We start from the raw sequence: 20,811 nt of genomic DNA, 5'->3' as shown, positions 1-20,811 counted from the left end.
AGGTCCATCTATGGCTGTGATGATAGATCTTTCTGTTTTGAAAGATAGTTTCACTAGACACAGCATCCTCCCTTCCCATTTTTTCTATGGGCATTTAAAAATATATATTGTATTTATTATTACTGTGTGCATCATGGCACAAGTGCAGACATCAGAAGACACCTTCCAGGAATTGATTCTCTCTTCCCACCATGCATTCCTAGGACTGGACCCAGGCCATCAGACTTGACAGCAGGCTGGGCCATCTCAGAAACCTGGCATGTTCATTTTTGTTCAGTGGCCTACATGAAGACCCTGAACTGTTAGTGGCTAAGTTGAGCTGCGTCTCCCCACTGCTCACAGAACCAGAAGTTTGGAGCAAAGGCTCGTGTTCTAGTGGGTGTGTGTGTGTGTGTGTGTATGTGTGTATGTGTGTATGTGTGTGTAGTGTGTGTATGTATGTATGTGTGTGTGTGTGTGTGTGTATGTATATATGTATGTAGTGGGCAATATTTAGAAATGTCATTGTGCAGGCCAGCTATCTGATTGGCAGGGCAGCTCTGCTTAGCTCTAGCCACCATGTTCCGCACTAGAAGCGGTCAAAAGCCAAGCACACCACAACTAGACCCAGGAGACACCAGTGTGACAACTGGCTCTGCCAATCCACCACACTATCCCTACAAAGCTCAGATGAGTCCCAGACAATATTCGTCATCCTTGCAGTACCCAGTAGAATGAATGGAGACTCTTAGTGCTTAAAGATGATCCAATGGATTTATATATTTGGAACTGCTCAATTAACAAGATGCCTACATAATTAGAATAGTTACCCAATATCTAACCTTAGATATAAGTTGCTACCCAGGATTCCTCTCAAACCATCCATCTTCCTCTATGGTCGCTAGCCTCTTTCTTCCTTTTCTTCCTCTCCTTCTCTCCCCCCAACTCCTCACTCCCGGTACCTCTCATACTGCCCAATCACTGAATTTTATTGCAAATGTAGTGGGGAAAATACACACACACACACACACACACACACACGTATATATACATATATACATATATATATATATCTCCACTAGAAAAAATATTTTAAATTTTGTGTGTGTCAGGGGCAGGGCTGGAATGTACATGTGACTTCTACTGCCTTCAGGGACCAGAGGTGTCTGATCTCTTGGAGCTGGAGTTACTAATTGTCATTAGCTGTTAAACATGGGTGCTGGGAACTTCTGCAAGAGCAGTTAGAGTTCATAACCACTGAGCTAGCTCTCTAGCCCCTACGTGGTATTTTGAGGTAACAAACAGGGGTCTCCTTCAATAGCAACAGAAGGCCCAAGGCAGTTTGCTTGCTCTTTAAGTTCTGCATTCCCAGAAGACACTGGCTGATGCCATTACAGTCACAGGTAATCAGCCAGTGGCTTGGCTACATTAGATTAGGCCCCCATAAGGTTGCTGCTGTGAGGGGGACAGGATCATGAGTCACAAAGTGCTGTCTCCTTCAAAGGCTGTGGGGAGAGGTCTAGGAAGCCTGAATATCACACATAACAGATGTCTGTTACACATACTAAATGTTTGATGGCGTTCTGATTTTGTGAAATCTTTAAATTCTTAGGAACTTATCTAGTTCCGAAAGGCAGTGCAACTTTGAAGCTTCACATGAATACAAAAATTAAGTGACCCTCGTATTGGCAAAGCTGAGTTTCAATCGCTTTCCCTAATAAATAGAGTTTTACAGTCTGAGCTGTGAACAAAGCACCACATGAATCCACTTCTTTTCAGGTGTGTTTCTACTCATGTTTCCTTGTTTCTAAGGCCTTGCTGTCTTTGAAGGCTACAGAGGAAAAAAAATCTCTACTCTGCCTAGATTCTCATTTCCCACACTGAATTTTTCTAATTACCTCCCGAGGTTACTGATTCCTGTTTGTCCTAGTTGGAAGTCAGGCCTACAGTGATTAATGGTCACCGTGGGGAATACTTTAGGGTGCCAAGCACTCCAGGGGACAGTCATGGACATGCCAGAGAATGCATCCTCTTGGGAAGAATGTTTGCACAGGAACAACTACACCAGGGGGCAAAATATCAAGCGCCACAATAATATACCAAGGCAAAAGTCACCCTGAGATTGGTGGAGGGTAGGGGCGGGGATAGGAAAACCAGTAGGGTCTTTAGGGTGATGAAGAATTTGCATATTCAGGTAATGTGGTTGAAGGTGGGGCAGTGATCTTGCAGCCACCTGAGCTGAACTATTTTATTTTTAATTAATTTATTATTATTTTTTACTTATTCACTTTACATCCCATTCACTGCCCCCTTCTGGTGATTCCCTCCCACAATCCTTCCCCAATCCCTCCCCCTTCTCCTCTGAGTGGGTAGAAGCTCTCCTAGATATCTCCCCCCACCCCCACCCCGCCACCTGGCACTTCAAGTCTCTGTGAGGCTAGGCTCTTTCTCTCCCACTGAGGCCAGACAAGGCAGCCCAGCTAGAAGAACATATCCCACTTACAGGCAACAGCTGTTGGGAAAGTCCTTGCTCCAGTTTTTGGGACCCACATGAAGACCAAGCTCCACATTTGTTACATATATGTGGGGAGGCCTAGGTCCAGCCTTTGTGTGTGTTCATTGGTTGGTGGTTCAGACTCTGAGAGCCTCAAGAGTCCAGGTTAGTTGACTCTCTTGGTCTTCCTGTGGCGTTCCTATCCCCTCAGTGCATGAAATCCTTCCTCCTATTCTCCCATAAGAGTTCCCAAGATCCATCCACTGTTTGGCTGTGGGTGTCTGCATCTGTCTGAGTCAGCTTCTGGGTAGAGCATCTCAGACGACAGCCATGCAAGGCTCCTGTCATGCATATCCTTTTGAGACTGAGTTAACTTACTCAGGATGACATTCTCAAATTCTATTCATTTGTCTACAAAATTCATGGTGTCTTTATTTTTAATAGCTGCATGGTACTGGTACAGAAACACATGTTGATTAATAGAATCAAATAGAAGACTCAGAAATAAACCAACATGCCTATGGACACTTGATTTTTGATGAAGAAGCCAAACCATACAATGGAAAAAAGAAAGTAGCTTCAACAAATGGTGCTGGTCTAACTGGATGTCTACATGTAGAATGAAAATAGATCCATATTTATCATCCTGCACAAAATTCAAGTCCAAGTGGATCAAGGACCTCAACATAAAAATGGATATACTAAATCTCATAGAAGAGAAAATGGGAAATACTCTTGAACACATTGGCACAAGAGGCAATTTCCTGAACAGAACACCAATGGCTCAGGCTCTAAGATCAACAAATGATAAATGGGACTTCATGAAGCTTCTATAAAACAAAAGACACTGTCAATAGGACAAAATGACAGCCTACAGATTGGGAAAGGATCTTTACCATCCCTACATGTGACAGATGGCTAATCAAAATTTACAAGAAACTCAAGAAGTTAGACACCAACAACCCAAATAACTTAATTTAAAAATGGGGTACAGAGCTAAACAAAGAATTCTCAACAGAGTCCTTAGTCACCAGGGAAATGCAAATCAAAACGACTTTGAGGTTCTATCTTACTCCTATCAGAATGGCTAAGATCAAAAACTCAAGAGGTAGCACATGCTGGTGAGGTTGTGGAGCAAGGGGAATATTCCTCTACTGCTGGTGGGAGTGCAAACTTGTACAACCACTTTGAAAATCAATTTGTTGGTTTCTCAGAAAACTGGGAATAACTCAAGACCCAGCTATGTCACTCCTGGGCATATACCCAAAAGATGTTCCACCATCCCACAGACACTTGCTCAACTATATTCACAGCAGCTTTATTCATAATAGCTAGAAACTGGAAACAACCTAGATGTCCCTCGACTGAAGAATGGATAAAGAAAATGTGGTGCATCTGCACAGTGGAGCTGAACTATTTTTGAGCTCTGGCCATTGTCCCCAGGCTCAGGTTCTGCTGCTGTTACCTCATTCCCCACCTGCCTGCTTTTTTAAACATCCCTCTTCAATAATAAAAGCTACCAGCAGTGGTGTATTCTCAGAGGTTTTGCCATCACTACCTACCATAGAGGTATCCTACCTACCTACTGTAGAGATATCAAACAGCAATATCCTCTATTGCTTACTTTCTATGGTACATTTCAAAAAGGAAATTTTTACTAACTGTCATGAGCTAATAGGAAAATAGAGAACACTGTAAAAGTACTGGAGCCTTAGTAGTCCATGAAAAGTTTGGGTCATCTTCTATTCGTCAGTGGTACACGTTTCTTGGAGTTCTGCTGTTTTCTTCTGATCCTGAGGTCAAGTTGCCCAAAGTCTTCATTCTTCTTAAACCTTGTCAGCCATCAGTCTAAGTAGGTACCCCTCTTTCTACCACTGCTACCCAGCAGTCAGATCTAGAAAGAAAGTTCACAGGCTCTCTGCTCAAGTGGGCCATTTGCATTTCAATGGATCCTCAGGCTGGCTGACAAGGTTCCCATCCTCGAGGAGAGCCTGTAATTGGGAGGTATCTCAGCTTTTCTATTGCTGTTATAAAATACCCTACAAAAGGAACTGAGGGGAAAGGGGGCTGTTCTGATTCATGGTTTCAGGTTACAGTCCAAATATGAGAAGTGACAGAAACCGGTGCTCCAGAGAGCTGCCAGGATATCCAGTCAAGGAGCAGAGCTTGTTAGCCCCGGCCCCCTTCATTTAGTCCAGGGCCCAGCCTACCTTCAAGGTAGGTCTTACCATGTCCTTACAGGAAGCTGACTGCCAACTATGACAACTATGTTTTTATGGGATTCTAGAGTGTGTAAACGAGTGGGTCTCTGGTTCCTGTGCCTTCTCTAGGGCTCTTTTCATTTGTTGGTTTGCCTTCTCCAGCTTCAATGTGATAGTTTTCATCTTGTTATATTTAAAAATGAAAGAATGAATGAAAGAATGAATGAATGAATGAATGAAAACCTAGTCAATAGAGTAAAGGTTAACAACAATGACTGAACTGTCATTTGTACCTGCTGAGAGAAGGAAAATCAGTTTTCTTTAATGGAGTGACCCTCCATTAGAGTGTCAACCATGCCAAGGAAGCTCTCATGTTCAGGAGTAGTTGACTAACATATAATGAACTCCACAGTTAACTTTTTTCTTTTCTTCCTTCCTTCCTTCCTTCCTTCCTTCCTTCCTTCCTTCCTTTCTTTCTTTCTTTCTTTTTGAATGTTTTTATTTGATTAGAGTTTTGGTGTTGTGGGTTTTTTTTTTTGGTGGGGAGGGGGTTCATTTTCTTGGTTTGGGAGGGTCCTGTATTGAGTTTTTGTCTATGTTCGAGAAAGAAAGTAAAGTTGTGTGAGTATGGACGGAAGGAAGATCTGGGATAACTTGAAGGAGGGAAAGAACATGATGGAAATATATTTAAAATTAATAATTAAATTATTCAATTTATTATATCATATATTTTAAAGACATAATATATTTATATACTTATATATAATATGATATTTATGATATATAAATATGATATTTTGAACTATTAATAAAATTAAATTATTTAATAATTAAATAATTAATAAAATGATAAAATGTTAAAAAATAATTAAGCCCTATAATCAGCATGTCAGAGGTAGCCATGATTTCTTTCTTATTGATGATGTAACACTGGTGAGTTTACTTTAGCTATCATTGACTTATAGTTCGCATTTTAAATGTGTTAAGCCTCTGAATGTAAGTCTTGTACTGAATACATTTATTCATATTTAAATAACCTCATATATATATATATATATATATATATATATATATATATATATATTAAAACAACCCTACCTTCCCAAGTGATTCCAAATCCTGCCAAGTTTAAAAGTTTGGTTTTTCATTTGTTTGTTTGAGACAGGGTTTCAGGAAGCCAAGGTTGTCTGGAAACGTACTATGTAGACAGGAGTGAGGATGACGTTTTGAACTATGGCCTCTGGCTCCCAAGTGCTGCAATTATAGACATGTACCCTACTCCTGGTCCAAAGGACATTGTTAGATGAGAGAACTTAGTCTGCAAAACCAGCTGAGATTTTTGTAGACAGAGGGCGTGACCTTCGGAACGATTTCAGTTGTACTCAGGATCAAAGCAACTGACGTGAAAAAGCAGATCTTCCTGTATACTGCTTCTGGGAAAAGGAAGGCCAGCATATAAAGAGAGAGGCCATGAAGAACACTGGTCCATAAAAGACCAGCTATTTGGAAGCCTAAGGGAGAAGCTTGGGAGAGGGTATAAAAGGCAACCTGAGAAAGTATAAGCGACAGAGGAATGTCCTGTTGGTAAGAGTATGTGCATTGGTAGCACAGTTGGAGTTGAGCAGAGAAGAGGATCAGGGCCCTCTTCAGTAAGAACAGATGGAGATGAAGAGCTGTAGAAACTGAGACTAGGCTGTAAGAAAACTGAGTTGAAAGGCCTCTTGTCAGATTCCCAGAATCTTAAGATCTCTTGCAAAGTAGAGGGATCCTCAGGACAGCGCTGACTTGACTATCAGAAATGAGGCAGATGCGAGAGGGGTTCTCTAGAAGTTAAAAAAAAAAAACTCTTTCCACTAAGTGTAACAAGGAAAAAAAATATTGAATGACAAAAGATTTAGGGGACAGCCATTATTCCTGATGGGTTTCAGCAACATCTTAGTTACTGACAATGCAAATGACATGTAGGTTGCACATAAAAAAATGATGGAAAAATATTTGACAGGTATGTGTTTTGAGAAATATACAAAAGAAAATAATTTTTAGAGTAAAACCAAAATCGGTTCTTTTTTCTCTTCTTTCTATAAAGGAAGAATAAAGAGACCCATTTTCTCCTTTGAGTAGGCAAATATTACATTCATTTAGTATTACTTAAATTAAAAACAAACAAATTATTGGTACCTTGACTATACATTTAAAATGTCTTACTTATCCTTGCATTTTAACTTTTTTCCATTCTATAAACAAACACACAATAGCAAGCAAACAACAACAACAATAAACACAAGGAAAACTCAAAAGCAGGTAATTTTCCTAATGACAAGCCATGGAATACCTTTCCTTCCAACCTTACTGCTTGCTGGCTCCACCCTAATTCTAAAATATTTAAGTGATACATTCACATGCTTATCCATTTTGTTCCACAGTCCAATCCTGCACGGGACTGTCAATTAAATTCAAGTTTACAATAAGTACCAAGGAGATTTTTTTTTCCAATCAAGTTGGCATATTAACATTTCTTAGGCTATATTTTATAGCATAAAAGCCAAAACATGCCATCCAATTAAAATTCAGAATGTAAGTTAGATATACAGAGCGTGCGCACACAATAATCTGATACTCACAACAAAATATTTCTAATGTCAAAATTCCTGCCAGCTTTTCAGAGAAAATATAACAAGGAAAAAGTAATATGATCCCTTATTTTGAGGGGAAGTAGTATAAAGAATTTTTTTTTTTTACTAAAGAGGCTATTATGAAAATAACAAAGCCACCAAAAGAAAAGACATGAATATATCGGTGGCTATATGCTAGGGTGATACTGTTTTTAAAATGTTATGAAGCAATAGCATGTGTAAAAGTTCCAGATTAATAGCTACCGTCTAATTATGAACATCACTCATCAAAAATAATTAGCACAAGCAAACTAGCACAAAATGATTTAAATGAAAGTAGAACACTCATTATTAAAGGTCAAGATTTGGGTGAGTGTGATTCCCTGTCCCAGTTCATCAGTTCTTTACCAATTTTAGAAATAATCTAGAAAACAGTAAGAAACCAAGAATCCATCATTTGTAATCTATTTTTCTTTTGCGAAATCATTGGGATGGATTCTGGCACGCCTCCAGAACTGGGAAGAGCATGCACCTGCCAAGCTCAGCACAGAAAGCACACAGTACAAGAGGGAGGGGAGAGGAGAGATCAGACTTGCTGCTTTGGGAAGCAGAGAACTCATTCTGTTGTGGGTTGATCCTTTAACACAACCTCATTCATTTCTTTACCAAAATACTTGTGCAAGAAATCCTGTTTTCGTTGCGGGGGGTGGGGTGGGGGCTATAGGCTCGAAGAACCGAAAATCTGAGGAAATGTCGACTCAGGGAAGGGGGAGTGGTTGGAGGAAGAATTCAAGTGACCCCGTGACGTCAGGAAGAAGCGGAGATTTAAGGAATGGAGTGGAAACTCACCGGGCTGCACAGATCTCAAAGGTCAAAATGCATAGCCTTGCAGGCTCCCCAGATGCAGGAAAAATGAAACGCCCACTCCTGAGCTCTCAATGTAAAGCAGAAGTCCAGGGGCTCAGTTGTTTCTGCCTTTGACGCTGGGGACAAGCCCTACCATGCAGAGTCTTGGCAATACTCAAAAGCAAGACCCGCCCGATTTCGGAGCCCTTGCCCGGGAATCCCCTAATACGCCTTCCCCCCACCCCCTCCCGCGCCGGAGGCTACAGACACCTTCATCTTCACTCCCCACCTTCTCTTGGCCCTCTCGCTCTTAACAGCATCGGTCTCCATGGCGACCTGAAACCGCAGCTCCCATTGGCTCGTTCAATATGAGGGCCGGGCCAATGGCGAGGGCCGGCCCTCTCTTTCCGCCCAATGGGGCGGGCGCGGAGCCTGTCTGGGGACGGCAGCGTGCTGACGTTCCCGGGTGCCGGGACTGGCCGGGCGGGCGGGCGGGCGGGCGGGCGGGCTGGCGGCGGGGCGGCGGCCTCCGAGCAGTCTAGAGGGCTCCGGGGCTGAGTGCGCGTGGACGCCGGCCGCGACGGCGGCACTATGGGCACAGGGTAGAGGCGAGCTGCCGCCGCCACCGGGGTGGTGGGAGAGCCTCTTCGGGGGAGGGGGCGGGTGGGGAGGGAGGGGAGGGCAGCGGCGAGGCTGCCGCACTTCGGCCAGTTTGCTCGGGTGCCGCAGCGGCGACCCTTCGGCGCGGATGTCCCCGGTCCCTGGAGCGACAACGGCCTCCGCCTGAGCTGGAAAGTAAGTGCGCGGGGCTGGCGGGAGGGCGCGGGGCTGTGGGGTGCTAGCTGCTCAGAGCGCGTCGAGCCGGGACCTGGCGGCGGCCGGGCGCCCCCCGCGGCTCCTTGGCTCCGGTCTCTCTGTCCCCGCCGCGTGCTCCGCCATCCCGCCCGCCTCTCCCCTCCCCCCGGCGGCGCACAACTTTGCCCCGCACAGCTCGGCGCGGCCGCTTTTCCTCCCGCACCGCGCCACCGCTTCTCGAACTTGAGCCCCGCGGCTCCCGCGCGCCGTCGTGCCTGGGACCGGTCGTCTGTGGGTCCGTCCCTCGCTCCACCGAAGCAACCGCCTACCGTGCCTCCCACGCTCGCCCGGCGTGTCGCCCGGCGTGTCGCCCGGGCCCCCAGAGCCGCACCGGTGCGCGTGGCGATCGCCCGAAGGGTCCAGGGCTCCCAGCTCACGGCTGCAAACCGCACGCTCCTCCCTCGCGGGCGCCTCAGCCTTAAGGCTCCGAGCTGCCCTCCCGCGCCGCCCTGCCTCCTCGCACTGCCAGGAGTTGGAGCGAGCAGCTGGACCCATCGGAGGATCGTGGGTCCCTCTCCCCTCTTACTCCTTGGGAAACGAGAGGACTAGTGGCGGGGCCGGGATTTGGCGTCGTGGTGACTGAGTACGACACCCGGCGAGCGCGGGCAGCAGAGGCGCCGCGATTGCTTGGGGCGCCGCGATAGGCAGGTGTGTGCGTCCAACGGGCGACGCGCGCTGCCAGCTTGTAGGCTGGCGACAGATTGTGCTGGAATGCAAGGAATGCACCAGGGACAGAGTCCGCACGGGCCGCGGCCGCGCTAGCGCCTTCCTGGCCCTGCTCTCGCCGCGTAGCCAGAGGTCACGGCGCATCTTCAGAGCTGGTAAGCCTCGTTCACTCTCCTGCCTCCGCTTCTCTCCCTGCGGCAGAGGGCGGTGGAGAGGGAAGCACGGTAGTTTTCTTGGGTCTCCAGCCTATGGTTCTGGGTTTTTGCTGCATTGGTCTCCAGGACCGTGAATTAAGGTGTCAGTGTACCCAAGGTTATTGATCGTTGCACAAGGCTCTTGGCAAGTTTGCTTTTGCAAGGTTTGGATAGTGCATGCTTTTTTTAAACCATGGTTTTCTGAATACCCGCAGAGACAGGGCTCAATGTTCCTGAGTAAGCTTGCAGCCAACAAATTTTAGCTGTATCAGAAAATGTCTTTTAGTGCTCCAGGTCCGGGCTGTATTGCGAGAGATCTTGAATGTATCACTGCTGTCATAAGGATCGGAATATTTTCCATCGTCATACTGGGCTGTGTTTAGGCCTCGTATAATACATAATGAATAGAAACAGAGCAGCAGTGTTTGGCCAGCGATGGGACAGATAGAACTGTCTGGTACAGTTAAATTCGGGGCGTGTAAGTTACCACTGCAAGTAACCCGGGGACATCACAGTCATGTATATTTCAAGATGTAATTTATTAGTGGAAAGTGCTATTTCTCTCGTTGTCACTAAGTTTAACTGAATAAAAAGCGCGGTCCTACAACTTTTAAAGATTGGTAAATACCTATAAAATTGGTAATGACTAGTATATGTTTTCTTTCTTTTTTCCTCAATTAATACAGAAAAGCAGAATTTTTGACAGATGTTATCTCAGAACCAGGGTTAGGTTTTTGCTTTTGAGAAACTAGAAGAATTTGTTTCTTTGGTTTTTTTTTTGTTTTTGTTTTTGTTTTTTTTTTGAATGGAGTATATCGCGTGGAAGTGTCTTAATTTCTGATACCTGAGAAACAGTTGTGAAAATGACAACGTAAAAGGAAGAACAATATCTGGAGGAAATGGTTTTGGCTGTTTCAAAGCATACGGTGTGTTCTTCCATTCCACAGTCTGCTTTGAAGGTTGCAGGCACTAGAAAACCTTCTGCATTTGGTTATTTTCTATCCGATTCATGAAAATAGGAAGCCAGTTGTTCAACCAGTCACCTGTCTTCTGACCCCTACTTTGCATGCATCAAGGGCATTGAAAAGTCTGCTGGCATTTTAAGACCCAAGGGAGAAGAAATGATAGGTTGTGTCTTCTGGCTTGCTACATTGTTTTTCAGGTATGTCTGTAATCAGTGAACCTTCTAATTTAGAGGTTTAATTCGCCTACAGTAACAATGCAGAGGATTTGGGGAGTTTGTAAATGGCTACAGGAAACTTTTATTATGTAACGATACATTATAACAGTTTAACTCTTGGTTGTTTAATTTGACATGAAGATTAGGAAGTTAACTAGAAGGGGGAGTTAGGTTCTGCAGCACAGGCTTGAGGCTTACCTAGCATGCCTGAGGTCCCAAGCCCATTCCCTGTTCTTGCTCCCCAAAATGTAAAAGGGAATTTAGATTTTCTGATGAAAATCAGAGAAAGGAAAAATTTTGTTCAGATATACAGAGTGCATGTGGGCATGACTGATTGAGCAGATAAGTCTCACCTGCTTTAGGTAAAAGCAGGCATTCAATTGGAAATACATCTGTTTGTTAGTAAGACTTAGAGAGAAGGCTCATAATCTGTATCCATTGTGAATATCAAACTATTTTGACCAAAGTAAAGGTCCCTTTTACCTTTTATTATATAAGGAGAAGGTGCTGCATTTGACATTCGTATGCCATATGGAAGATTCTGAATTGGGAGGGATTAAGTATTCTGCTGATTCTTCCCTCTGTTTTTGGATGGAGATAGGGTAGCAGGGAAATGATAGCAAGCCTGAAAGAAGGAAGCAGTTGCTATTGAGCCAGAGACACATTGGTTGCTGCATTTACAAGCTGCATAAACCAAGAGAGTCCTGCACATGTATCTGACATAACATAAATTTAAAGAACCCACTACCAATTTCAGTGTAATAAAAAACTGAGTAATCCTATATAACCTTGAATATTTAGATTAAATCTGCATTATATCTTAACTGCAACTTTACTCCTTCTCTATTTAACTTGGCAAAACAAATTTTAAAAATGTAAACTACTTAAGTTGATTTTTTAAAAAATCTAGTTGTTGTCATCTTTTAAACTGAAAGCTTTTTTAAAACCCCCTGTGCTATTATCCAGAGATCCATTTAGATAAATTTTCATAGCCAACATAGCAAATTGCCACCTGGCAAATTATGTCCCTTACCTGACTCCTTTCAAAATCAAGCTATTTTGAGAATGGTGTATATGCTAATGTTTTTAATTTACTTTGGAAAGTAACTCCTTGCTTAAGTCTAAAATGGAAAACAACTTTCATTTTTAGTTGTTGTATGGTTGTTCTAGAGCATGCCCATCCATGGAGTTGTATGTTGCTTTGAATGTTGCCTTCAGCTTTCTGGGGTTAATTCCTTCCTCCATATGGAAAATAAGCTGTAGTACCTTTCTGCACTGAAGGGAAAGCCGACTGTGAAACAGAACACCAGTGGACAACCTGTGTTTGGAGAGTGAAGTGACTGTCTCATGGCCAAACTTTAACCACAGATAGTTGTTGAAGAGAAAGATAAAACTGCTGGGCACTTGGATATCAAGCTGCACGTAGTGGCAAGAAGCGCTGTGCTGCTCGCCATCCGCTGATCATCTTCATGCCAGGAGCGAGAGTCCACGTAAGGGGATCAGGCCCAAAGGTGCCAAAACCTCCAGCTTATGGATGCCATGGTCTCACGGCACTGACGTGCTTCTCACATTGCCACTCAATAATTCAGTGGAATTATCTTAATCTTTTGGGGCTAAGTTGCAGTGAGTAAGTTGGGGTGTTACATCAAGGTACTCCTCAATTACACATAGAACTGCTTTGTATATTCACCTGGTGATTGCTTTTCTTCTCTCCTTTTCATAACTTGGATTTCCTTTTATCTGATATACTAATAAATGTTGGCCACACTGCCAACATTTTCTTATTCCTAGCATTGATAAAATAGCTTGTTCTATGACTCCAGTTCATGGCTGATGATAAGTTGTCAGTAGAGGTTGGATTATAAAATTTTAGGTGTATAGAATATGTAAAAGATCATATCACATGAAGCATTTTTCATGTGCGGAAATAGTGCCTGGTTGGATAGGTGATGGGTGTGTAGATAAGCCCTTACAGAACTTAGAACTGTCAGTGGAGTGTGTAGAGGAGCAGGAATTCACACAGCCACAGTGGGAATGATTTCCACAGTTAGAGTCTTAGGGTTTCTGTTGCTGCAACGAAACACCATGACCAAAAAGCAAGTAGAAGAGGAAAGTGTTTATTCAGCTCATAATTCCACATTGCTGTTCATCATGGAAGGAAGTCAGGACAGGAACTCAAACAGGGCAGGAACCTGGAGGCAGGAACTGATGCAGAGGCCGTGAAAGGATGCTGCTTTACTGGCTTATTACCCCTGGAGTACTTAGCCTGCTTTCTTATAGAATCAAGGACCACCAGCCCGGGGTGGAACTACCCACAATGGGCTGCTCCCCCATCAATCACTAATTAAGAAAATGCCTGGTAGCTGGATTTTATGGAAGGATTTTCTCAATTGAGAGTCCCTCCTTTCAGATAGCTCTAGTTTGTGTTAAGTTGACATAGACATAGGACTAGCCAGCACAGTTAGTCTCTGTGTTACATATGAATTCAGTGATTGCTGACTGTCATAGATAGTCACCCCATTTTCCCTAATCTGGACTCCCTGTAACCCTGTGCCACCAACACCAGCCCTTTTGTCTGATTGGAGGAGGGGGAAGTCCTTTTTAGGAGACTAAGGCCATTAGCGTATAGATGTGGTGCCAAGCATCTGTGTGTATTTTGTCATAAAATACTATTGTGTAAAAGTGTGACTGTAGTGGAATTAGAGCTATTCAAGTACAGTGGTGGCTTTTAGTCCTAGTCTGGAATTTGGAATGCATTTTTTCTTAGAAACTCAACAGTCCACTTAACAAACTTTGAAGCACTAGCTAGATGGAACCTGGACATCTGACCAATTTTGTGCTCTTTCTTATATTATATAGTTGAGAGATGTAGACTAGGAGGCAGCAGAACTGGCAGTAAATTTTATCACTTTGACAAACTCTCCAGTGGGAGCCAGTATCTCCTAAATTGCAGGGCTTGGATGCTCGTGATCCAGAGTTCAAGTTTCCCAAGAATGCATGTAGATCATCTTGTTCCCTTTCATACTCCAAATCGTAACGGGAAAGTCGGGTTCCATTTGGGAATTTGTTTTTTGTTTTTCTGAGTTAGGACCCTTACACTGAAGCCTAGGTTAACCTGGAATTCACTGTATAGCTCAGGTTGGTTTCAGGCTCAGGGTAGTCCTCCTATCTTAGTCTTTAGATTAAGGAGATTATAGGCATGAGCCACTCATTCACGCTCACCCAGTGACTCCTCCCACTCCCCCAACAGGGTTTCATAGTTTTCTGCAACTCACTATGTAGACCAGATTGGCCTCAAAATCAACGGAGATCCTGTCTCTGCCTCCCCAGTGCTGGGATTGAAGGCATGAGCACTATGCCCAGCCTGCCTGGCTCTTTTGAAATTTGAGTTTTCGTTCATGTTCATGACAAATCGCGCGTGTGTGTGTGTGTGTGTGTAGGGGTATAAGGTACAGAATTGTGTGATGGCACATAGGTGGAGATAAGGGACATCTACTATGTAGGTTTGGGGATTGAATGTACTCAGCTGAGCTTGGCGGCAGGTAGCTTCACTTGTTTGCCGTCTCCTCTTTTTTGCTGGTCCTAGTTTTGGTGAGGCTTGTTGTTGTTGTTTGTTAGTATTTCGAGAATTGAGGAGAGAGGATAAATCATAAATGCTTCTAAGGTCTTGCCCACAACCCACAGCTACCTCAGTTCAAGGTTAAATGTTGTACTTGACAGTGAATGAGGCTAATGAGAGAGCCACCTATAACACTTCACCATTAACAGCCAGAGTTATCCAGTTCCAGCACTACAGTTAATCTTTTGATCTAATTTTTCTCATCTGTAAAATGGAGTGCGCTAAGTCCTCACTTCATGGTGACTGTGACAATAAAATACATTAATATATGTGAAGTCCATACAACAAGGCCTGGCTCAGCACTTAAATTCGTGACATTACTTTTCTTCTTATGTTGTTGCTTCCTAAGGTCTTCTGCAGCATCTACCATATAGGCCAAGTGACTGACTGGCGGCCAGTGCTGTGGGATCCAAATCACTGTGGACATAAACTAGATTTAAAAAGAAAAAAATTTGATAGTTTAAACCAAGAAACAGTGCTTCGTAAACACATCAAAAGAAACTAGTTCTAGCTGTGACTCTGCCACCAGGCAAGTGTGTCCCTTAAGCAAACCTCTAAGTCCTCTGGGCCTTAGTTTTCTTATTTATGGAAAGGAGGGAGCTGGGCTACAGTCTCTAGAGTGCTACTCCTTATTCTCACAGCTCTTAGAGCATTAAGCATTTTCTTTCTGTCGCATTTTTCCCCCGCAGCAAGAATGTGCTGTCTTCTTAAGAATTTATTATATCATAATTTATCCTTTGGGACAAAGGAACAAAATTGAAGATGTATACCCAAAATTCTCAGCTCCTGGTGACATGGATGTTCTGAGTCCATGAATCTAGGCTTACGTGTGTTGTGTGGCAGTGAGGACTGTGGAATGGATGAGAATGTGGCAGCTCAGCAAGGCGGCAGCCAGCAGGAACTGAGCAGCAAGCACTTAGGATGCTGTGCCCTCAGTTTGTCACAACCCTGCCCTCGGGGACTCATTTGTCAACCTCCAGTCCTCGTGCACATTGGAGCTTCCAGGCTAAAGTTTCCAGACATGTGGTAGAAGCTGAGGGGAAGGTAGGGCAGTGGTAATCTTGCTCGCATGAGGAAGTCCCTCTTATTATTTGCCCAGGTGGTTTGATTAGCCCGCAAGCAAATTAAACAGTCATGAAACAGTTGCTTGTCAGAAAATATATTTTCCGTGAGTACTTCATGGTTATAGGAATTTACTGTTCTGTAACTCATACAGTATGGACTCTAAACTCAGCTCTTAACCCTTACTGTATATAACCTGTGAACCTTCAGAAACTAAGGTAGATTTTAATGGATGGCCTTGCCTAGTTTTGTGTTCTTCAGTTTAAATTTAAAAATTAATTTAATGAAGAGAGCTTTTTCCATGTCCTGCTTTCTTTCCTTCACAGAGGTGTGGTGGGTTGGGGCTGGGAGCTGAAGAACTAATGTATATACATTTTCAAAATAATAGCTTAAAAGCATTGAAATTGGCCACTTTTCTTAATGCATTATTTTTCAAAGGAAAATGAATTAGACAGTAATACACACACACACACACACACACACACACGCTGTTAAATGAATTCTTAGTGTCACAACCGAAGTAAACATTTGGGCATGCTTTTTGGTGTCTGTACCTTTATAGAAAACATAAACACTCATGTGAAATAGAAGTTAATAGTAATTACTTTGCAGTGAGGAGAACTATGTTTTCTGACTCTCATACCCTTCCTTGATCATATAGGAGACAAAAGTGAGTTAGTTTTATCCCTGGGCACAACCAGGGATCCAAGCAAGGAGACTGTGGATAATTGGCGTTTTAGATATTTGCTGGAATCCTACCATCTGTGAGATACTGTTACTGATTTGAATTACTTGAGTTAAAAAAATATAGGTCTTACTTCAAGTGAGTGATTTATTTTCCTTTATTTTGGTCATCACCTATTAGTTTTCTGCTGTGTGAGACTCTGCTGGGCTTCAGGAGTGTCAGCAGAAGAAGGTGTCATAGGCTGTGTAGCATCTGTCTTTTAGGAATCCTTGATACAGTTCACAGCCTGGTTGGGGGAGATGAGACTAACTTAGAAGTCTTGGTTTATGAACAGACATGTAAAATCATTCCATTGGTATTAAGCATGAACTGTAAAGCAACTGGAATTTAGCTTTTACTTCTGCTTGATTACATGTTTATTACTTGATACTCAAATCTAGAGTCAGCTGTGTTAGCCACTGTCACTGGCTTTCTTTGTAAAAGGCTTAAAATGGAAAAGTATTCCCTTCCAGCAATAAGATACTGACATCAGAGCAGGCTACCATTATGAATTTGATTACATCTCTTGAAACAATTTACTCAATGGCTTATGTAAAATAATTAACCATAATGAAAATACAGTAATGGTGACAGAGTGATTGATGACTCAAGACTTGCCATTTAGTAAGTTCTTATTTTCTGGAAAAACAAAAAACCAACAAAAGACAAACTCCCAAAACCCAGTTTAGTGTGTTTTGTGCTTTCTTTCATCTTGCATGCAATTTATAAGTCTTTATAGTCTGAACTTACTATTAATAATATTCTCTCCTAGCGCTACAAATAAACAAAAGAATGATTTAAAGTCTGTCAAGACATCTGCTAGAATAATAGTCTCATTGAATCTTACCTTGACTCTTAGACTCAGGCACTAATGGGAATTTTCTACCTATTGTCATTGAATAAGCAGCAAGGGACCATTTTAATACAACAACAGGAAAGCAGAAGCTTCACCTGGACTTTACAAGGATGGCTATTAATTTGAGACTGATGGAAAACAACTTTGCTGTTATATGTCCAACTCAAGATTTTTGAAACGAAAATATCAACCTAAAACCCATCACATGTTGTCAAGTATCAGTTTTCCAAAATATTCTTCGGAATTTTAAAATTGAGTTTCCAGTAATTAACCCTGTAAATCACCTATTGTGCCATCCAGTAGGTATATAATCAGTCCACAGCAAGTGGATCTTTTCCCTAAACTACTTAGCAGCAGGGATTCAGGTCTTCCCATGAGTAATCTTGAAGGAGTGACTTATGAGACATTACTTACCTTTCCTTCTTTTTAAAGTTGCTTTGGTAAACGGGGCTGAAACCTGTACAGCAGTTTATGATACATGATGCTTCAATGGAAATCTTAATTCTTTTTTTTTAATTTTTTTTCTAGCCATTTGCTAGATAATAAATAATTCATGTGTGAAATTCCCTGGTAATAGAGTTAATTAGAAAATTCAAGGTTGATTTATCTTCTTGTAACCCTAATTGTCTGGATTCTAACTATACTGAGATGACTTACATAATGCTCTTGTGAAGCTATCAGTAGGCAGCCATCCAGTGCTAGGACCAGCTTGGTTAGGTTTTGGAAACCTGACACTGAGCAAACTTGATATCCTGTCTGTTGTGGCTGAGGATATGGTGTGCATCCTAATTGAAATGCTTGGGAGCAGAGGTGTTTACATTTCAGAGTTGTTTGTTTGATTTGTAATAATTTAGTAGACACTGCTAGTGAAACATCCCAACTGAAGGTGCAAACGAAAAGTTGTTCCAAAGCCTGGAACTTTTAAAAAATGATTGAGCATATTTTAAAATTTATTCTTTGACAATTTCACACACATATGAACTGTATCTTGAACTTAGAACTTACAAAAAGTATTCATTTCATCTGTATGTGTGCGTGTATGTATGTATGTACGTACGTACGTATATGTACCACGTGTGTGGTTTTTGAATCCAGGAGAGGGAGACGATTCCCCTGGACTGGCATCGTTGTGACCAACCCAGTGTGGGTGCTCTGTGCATTCTCTTTAACTGCTGTAACCTCTCCAGCTTTATATACTCAGGACTCCTGGGTGCTAGCATCATACTCAAAGCAGTCCGAGTATGGAGGATTTGGGTTTCAGATCCTTAGATAAGGGAAGCTCAGCCTGTGATAACTTTTGTATGTGTACCTGGAGGATGAAAGAAAGCAGGAAGCAAAGAAGGAAAAATGTTATTAAAATCCTTAGTATGATTGGCACAAAAATATGTAAATAAAATAGGAATCTACATACATTGTTTTGATCTTGTAGGTAAAAGAAACCAATCCAAAGCTTTCATGGTGTAATTAGAAACATTCTTTTGCGTCTTACAGTCTTTTCCTCAGGTATTTGATGTAATAAAGTTTGTGTAAGTTCCTCTTCCTTCCCCTTCTGTTACTGTTATTACAAGATCTTGATGCGTAGCCCAGGCCAATTTTAACTTTGAAATTCTCCTGCCTTTTACCCTCTGCAGTGCTGGTAACAGCTCTGCATCAACCACCTCAAGTATACTTTTTTTAAAGACAGGGTTTCTCTATGTAGTCCTGGTATTCCTGACATTCTTGTTCTGTAGACCAGGCTATCCTTGAACTAACAAAGAGTTGCCTGCCTCTGCCTCCTGAGTGCTAAAATTAAAGGTATATGCCACCACTACCCAGCTTTTGGTTTTTTTCTTTTCTTCCTTCCTTCCTTCCTTCATCCTTCCTTCCTTCCTTCCTTCCTTCCTTCCTTTCTTCCTTCCTTCCTTCCTTCCTTCCTTCCTTCCTTCCTTCCTTCCCTCCCCCCAGTTTTCCCTCCCTCCCCCTCCAGCTTCCCCTTTCTCCCCCCTCCCTCCCAAGTATACTTTTAATTAAATAGAAAATAATGTTTTGTCTGTGTGTGTAGGTCAGAGGGCACCCCAGGTGTTGTCTGATCCTCACCTTCCACTTTGAGAAGAGGTCTCTTTGTCATTGTTTAGCTGTACATGCCACGCCTGTGAGCTTCTGGGAATTCTGCGGCTGCTTCCTGTCTTCCTGGAGGCGCTCAGCGATTACAGAGGCTCCTGCTACAGCATGCTTTCTGTTTTGTTTTTCCTTGGGTTCTAGGCACTCAAACTCACAGGGCAGTCTCCTCAACCCTTAATTGAAATTTCAATCGTGAGATGATTGTGAATTTACATCTATTTATGAAAAATAATACAGGAGGATCTGATATAGCCGTTACCCAGGTTCCTTGAGTGCCTAGCATAGGTAAACTGTAGTCCAGTGTTGACATAGACCCTGTCAAGACACCAACATTCCCATCACCATCAAACCTCTCATGTTACCCTCATGCAGGCATACCTCACATCTGCTCAACCCCCTTAACATGAGGCCCTTAACATAAGGGCATGTTGCATAACTCCTGTCACGTTAGCATTTAACTTTATATTTTTTCCTATTTATGATTTCTTACAGATTCATTCAGATTGCTGTCTGTTCTGTATATTCCATGATATGAATGTGTAGCTTGTTAAGCCATCCACTTGTAGGTTCTAATTTATAGCAACTACAAGCCAAGCTGCTGTAAATACTAAAAAGATGAGCTCACAGGGTGGCCTCTTCCTCTCTGGGCTCTGGCTATGCTAGGCAAGCACTCTGCGCTTGAACTGGGGCTCCAGAGCTGCTGGTACTTACGTCCATGTTTCTATGCTAGCAAGTTTGTATCTATCTAAGAAAAAGTCGTTAAATTATGTATGTCTTAATTTTTCTCTCCAGAATTATACATTCAATTACATAAGACCTGATGTTTTGCTGAGTTAAGATGAAATTTTTTAAATATTAGATTTGATGTCTTTTACTATTATTTTGTAAATTTTATTTCTTATGGGCTTGTCTTATTTTATCAAGATGCCATTACTGATTTTAAGTAGGATCATAGTTGCTTGTTTTCATGGTTGTTTAGTTGGTTCTGCTATATAGTTTATTATTTTAATAGCAGCTATATTTAATTTCCTATAATAAATCTATGTAAATTTAATTGTTAATTTTGATTCTTTCAGAATTGTAGTGTATGTGATCATGCATAATATTCTTACATAATAGAGAGGACAGGGAGGACCCCGTGGGGAAAGCGATGACCTCATCAGCATGAAGCCCTGGATTAGATTCTCAGAACCTACCTCAAAGGGAGGTCAACCTTCTCAGTGAGCTGCAGGCCACTAAGAGACCCTGTCTTAAAAGCAAGGGGACAGTGTCTGTAGATGACACTGGAGGTTGCCCCCTGGACTCCACACACTTGCACAAATGTGCACCACACACACAAACACACACACACACACCACACACACACACACACACACAGAGAGAGAGAGAGAGAGAGAGAGAGAGAGAGAGAGAGAGAGAGAGA

The 20,811-nt window shown here is 42.5% G+C and overlaps 2 protein-coding genes across 19 annotated transcripts in view; one reads left to right on the top strand and one right to left on the bottom strand.

Moving 5' to 3' along the window:
- The window catches only part of Ccdc148 (coiled-coil domain containing 148), a 255,563-nt gene extending 247,093 nt beyond the window's left edge, over positions 1–8,470 (bottom strand). For 3 of the 4 annotated variants that reach the window (XM_028769251.1, XM_028769250.1, XM_028769249.1), the window contains exon 1: positions 8,136–8,470. The gene's annotated coding sequence lies outside the window, so the exon portion shown is untranslated. The remainder of the gene's footprint in view (positions 1–8,135) is intronic. The other variant, XM_028769248.1, reaches the window with a different exon arrangement.
- A 120-nt stretch (positions 8,471–8,590) lies between these two features.
- Pkp4 (plakophilin 4) overlaps positions 8,591–20,811 on the top strand; it is a 206,894-nt gene continuing 194,673 nt past the window's right edge. For 7 of the 15 annotated variants that reach the window (XM_028769332.1, XM_028769318.1, XM_028769324.1 and 4 more), the window contains exon 1: positions 8,591–8,927. The gene's annotated coding sequence lies outside the window, so the exon portion shown is untranslated. The remainder of the gene's footprint in view (positions 8,928–20,811) is intronic. The other 8 variants (XM_028769331.1, XM_028769327.1, XM_028769325.1 and 5 more) reach the window with 2 other exon arrangements.

The sequence above is a fragment of the Grammomys surdaster genome, unplaced genomic scaffold, assembly GCF_004785775.1.
Source record: "Grammomys surdaster isolate TR1022 unplaced genomic scaffold, NIH_TR_1.0 191, whole genome shotgun sequence".
Taxonomy (NCBI): domain Eukaryota; kingdom Metazoa; phylum Chordata; class Mammalia; order Rodentia; family Muridae; genus Grammomys; species Grammomys surdaster.
This window is presented reverse-complemented; position numbering and strand designations above follow the sequence as displayed.